Below are 4,721 nucleotides of genomic sequence, written 5' to 3' on the forward strand. Positions count from 1 at the left end.
CACCAAAAAGATTCTGAAAGAAGACGCGGACTAAGTTCTTCATCCCTGAACAGAAAGGGGATCTATTCCCAAAGGGCGGGCAAGGGTCTTGGGATCCTTGGTTGAGAAAAGCAAAAGTGGAGAGGGATGCAGAAGGCCTGGCAAACGAGAGTAGCAGCGATGGGAACAAAAAGGAAAGGATGAAGACCGCTCATACTGTAAAAAAGGCTGACAGACATGATATAGTGGAAATGGGTCCCCATTTGAAGAATGACTTGGCAGGCCTTTCTGCACCCCAAAACCACCTCAAACCGAATGAAAGGGGGGAAGCTGAGTTTGGGGCTGCGTAAAGCAAAGAAGCGTAGGGTGAAATAAGAGAGGGAGGGAACCTCGTGAGCCAAGCGGACAAAGACGCAAAAGACCGAAAGTTGGAAGTGGGAACTGGAGGAAAGGAGCTGGAAAGGAGCAGCTGGAAAAGGGGCAGCTCAGAAGGGGCTTGGAAAAGGCCCTAAATGGGGTCTCGGGAGGCGATGGGGCAGCGCTCAGAGCAAGGGCATCTTAGGAATGCTGGGGAGACGAGGGCTCTGTCCAGGAGGGTGGGGTTGGAGAGGGGCCGGGCAGAGCCCAGGAGCTGGGAGAGGGGGCTCTAAGCGGGGCCCCGGGAGGGGAGGACAGAGCCGGAAGAGAGCCGAAGCGGGGGCCAGGAGGGCCGAGGGAGGGGCTGGCGGCTGGGAAGGAGGGGGCGCTGCGGGTGAAGTGGAGACGAGGATGGGAGAAGAGGAAGGAGACGAACGGGGAAAGGGGCGAAGGGAGAGAAGAGGAAGGAGCGGGCGACGGGATGGAGGAAGGGAGTGAAGAGGGACGGGGGAGGGGGAGAAGAGAGGATGCAGGATGCGGGCGAGGGCGCCGGGAGAAGAAGGGGCCGACCCGGGCGGACGGCTCGTTCACCTCAGGCTGCGGCCTCCCTCCCCACGGGGAGGCGCCGTGGGCGGACTGAAGGGCTCCGCAACTCCCCGGCTCTCTCGCTCGCCTGCCCTCCCGCTCTTCTCGGGCGGCGGCAGCAGGGGCCGGGACCGCGCGGCTCACAGCGGCGGCTTCTCCGCGCCGGGCCTTGGATGTTGCGTCTCGGGAGGCGGCGGCAGCGGAGGCGGCAGCAGCCCAACCCGTGCGGTCACCATCGTCCGCGGCGGCAGGCGCTCGCGGGCCGAGCTCCTTAGCAGCCGGCGGCAGCCATGGCCTTCTTCGTTCACTCCTCCCGCCCCCGGCGCTCTGCGGCCGCAGCAGCCCGGCTTCAGTGCTCTGCGCCTGCGCGCGGCGCTGCCAGCGCGGCGCGGCCCTCCCCCGTACGGGCGCGCCTCTGCGCGCCCTCGCGCTCACTCACAATCGCGCCGCTGGGTGGTTCCCGCGCCGCCTCCGGTACACGGGTAGGAGACACACGCCTCTCGCAGCCTACACAGCCAGGCTCCCGCCGCTATGGAGACGTGTGCCACGCCGACATCTGCACGCGCACTGTGACATTCACCATTCTGACACACGTGCGCTCTCACACTCCCCAAACACCAGGAGCCACACGCGCTCACACCCACACTTACCTGCCAGGACCACGTGGGAGAATTGGAGAGGCTGATCCTTAACCCGATGGAACCGCAGTAGCAAAGAGGCCAGATTTTTTTTTTAACTCCCTACTGACTGGTCTAGACTGTCAACTCCTTGGCGTCAGAGACAGTATCTGTGATGGCTCAGCACTGCCTAGCACAGAACAGGCGCCCAATAAAACTTCTATTGAATAAGTGAGTGGATATATGAATAAGTGAATTGGAACTATGCATTGAGTATCTTTAAGAATTCCAACTCTGGTTTAAAGAACTTGTTCAAAGAATTTTACTGTTGTATGTAATTAAATGGTAAGTGTGTGTCCTGTCTTTTAGTCTAAGGTTAAAAACAGATTAATGTACCATCACACTTCCCAAGATTATGTTAACATACCTTATGGGGCAGGAACTGTTCTCCATTTACTCACAGTAAAAAACCTGAAACACATTGTTTGTACCAAGAATGAATCAAGAATGTTGCTGGTCTTCTGGGCTTTATCTACTTACTTGCCTTAATGACCCTCTACAAATTCCCTCACCCTCAGCCCCTTCCAAAAAAAAAAGGCCTACATTGTTCCTTCCTTTGTCTTTGGTTAGTTCCTAGACAGTCACTTTGAGGTTGGCAATGCCTACACACACAGAAGATCACACACTCAGTAGTAGATAAAATGTTGCCACTAGATTGAATCATCTTGAAATTGTTACAAAAGAAACACACTTACCTGCCAGGACCACTTGGGAGAACAAACACACTGCCTGTTACAAAAGAAATTAAGGTCCTTCAACCTAGATTTGTGTTGGAGGCCCTCCTTGGAAATTCAAGCCTTTGGCATTGGTACACTTAAGGGTAAATCCCCAATTCTGAGACACCTTTGTATGCTAAGTCACTTCAGTCCTGTCTGATTCTTTTGCGACCCTGTGGACTGTAGCCTACCAGGCTCCTCTGTCCATGGAATTCTCCAGGCAAAAATACTGGAGTGGGTTGCCATGCCCTCCTCCAGGGGATCTTCCTGACCCAGGGATTGAAGTCTCATCTCTCATGTCTCCTGCATTGGCAGGTGGGTTCTTTACCACTACTGTCATCTGGCAAGCCTACCTCTGTATCTAGCCAAAACTGTAAACACAAGCTCTACATTCAGAAAATGTAATTTCTGGAGGCATCAATCAATCAAATTCAGAGTAACTTCCCTTCCACCAGTTTGATATCCCTAAAGAAATTTAAGTTTTTAAAATTTCTGGGGATTGGCCACCTTTCATCCTTGCGCCTTAGACTACTTTAGAATAATCATTAAGCCTGCTACATGGCAAAGAGGCAGTTTTATGAGTCTCTCGATATAGCCTGGTAAATGAGAAATTACACACACACAGAACTACAGAGGCCACATGACTAATGATTGGAATAGGAAACTGCCCAGGACAGCAAGGCCTTTCCTTTGATTTCCTCCTGTTTTCACAATTTTACTACTGACTCAGTCAAGAAAACGTAAGGCCAGAAATAAGATTACCATGAAGTCAAAACTACATAAACAGATTCTAACTGGATTTATTTATTCTTCCCAGGTGAATGACAGAATTTTGAAAGTATTACTTTAGTACTGATACTGAATTTCTGTGTTTTGTTTAAATGGAAGCAAAGTCTACCTCAGCTCTGACCTTTCCTTTTTTAAAGGGAAAAATTGGGTTCAAAGTCCTATAACCTTTATTGTAAGTTCCCTGAACTTGTAAAAGCAGGAAAAAAAAGTCACACTTGGTTTTTATAGCAGCTGCCTATGAATGCTGGGGTTCAAAACAAGCAAAGAAAATTACTCCTGTAATTAAAGGGTTACTGCTATTACACTGCTGCTAATCCAGTTTTGAAAAAGCTCTAAAGAGCCAGAAACAGGTAACCAAATCACACTAAAAAGAAAAGCAGTGGGGTGGGGGTTGGGGTATTAGAGAGGACTGCTCAAATAAATGAGGCAATCTCATGTGACTTTTTTCCTGTTTTTACAATCTCAAATAAAAGACAGCAAGTACTTTCTAGAAACACTCAAAAGCACACAAATCGGGAAAGGTCAGGAGAAAAACATGGTAAGTACCTGGAACCAAGCTTAAGGATATACCCAACTGCCATATCTTGGTCATAAAAGGAATTAACGTAATGTGCTAGAAGGAAATAAGTGGAGTGTTTATGTTTGTGGAATGGCAGGCAGTTCAGGATTCTAAAGGTTATCTTGGTAGCAGTTTACTGACTCAGTCCTGTCTGACTCTTTTGGGACTGCATGGATTGTAACCCACCAGGCTCCTCTGTCCAAGGGATTTCCCAAGCAAGAATCCTAAAGTGTGTTGTCATTTCCTTATCCAGGGGATGTTCCCCACCCAGAGATCAAATCTGGGTCTCCTGCCTTGCAGGCAGACTCCTACATTTCAAGAGAATTCTTTATCTACTGAGGCATCAGGTTATCTTACTGTCCACTAATCTTATTCAACACTGAGGAAGAAGTCAGCTCAGAGTTTGCAAGAGTGTATATTTCTTACAGTTCTAGCCATTCCAAAAGGCTAGTTTCTGAGTTCCTTATAGAATTAACTCTTGCTAATGGCACCCCACTCCAGTACTCTTGCCTGGAAAATCCCATGGACGGAGGAGCCTTGTAGGCTGCAGTCCATGGGGTAGCTAGGAGTTGGACACGACTGAGCAACTTCACTTTCACTTTTCACTTTCATGCACTGGAGAAGGAAATGGCAACCCAGTCCAGTGTTCTTGCCTGGAGAATCCCAGGGACGGGAGAGCCTGGTGGGCTGCCATCTATGGGGTCACATAGACTCGGACACGACTGAACGACTGAACTGGACTGAACTGAACTGAATGATCCTAAAAGATGATGCTGTGAAAGTGCTGCACTCAATATGCCAGCAAATTTGGAAAACTCAGCAGTGGCCACAGGACTGGAAAAGGTCAGTTTTCATTCCAATCCCAAAGACAGGCAATGCCAAAGAATGCTCAAACTACCACACAATTGCACTCATCTCACATGCTAGTAAAGTAATGCTCAAAATTCTCCAAGCCAGGCTTCAGCAATACGTGAACCGTGAACTTCCAGATGTTCAAGCTGGTTTTAGAAAAGGCAGAGGAACCAGAGATCAAATTGCCAACATCCACTGGATCATGGA

At 49.5% G+C, this 4,721-nt stretch overlaps 1 protein-coding gene across 5 annotated transcripts in view; it reads right to left on the bottom strand.

The window, feature by feature from the left end:
- Positions 1-1,259, bottom strand: part of RNF145 (ring finger protein 145) — a 62,929-nt gene extending 61,670 nt beyond the window's left edge. For all 5 annotated transcript variants that reach the window (XM_010855298.1, XM_010855301.1, XM_010855300.1 and 2 more), the window contains exon 1: positions 928-1,259. The gene's annotated coding sequence lies outside the window, so the exon portion shown is untranslated. The remainder of the gene's footprint in view (positions 1-927) is intronic.
- Between the last annotated feature and the right edge of the window lie 3,462 nt (positions 1,260-4,721).

The sequence above is a fragment of the Bison bison genome, unplaced genomic scaffold (assembly GCF_000754665.1).
Source record: "Bison bison bison isolate TAMUID 2011002044 unplaced genomic scaffold, Bison_UMD1.0 scf7180017864363, whole genome shotgun sequence".
Lineage (NCBI taxonomy): Eukaryota > Metazoa > Chordata > Mammalia > Artiodactyla > Bovidae > Bison > Bison bison.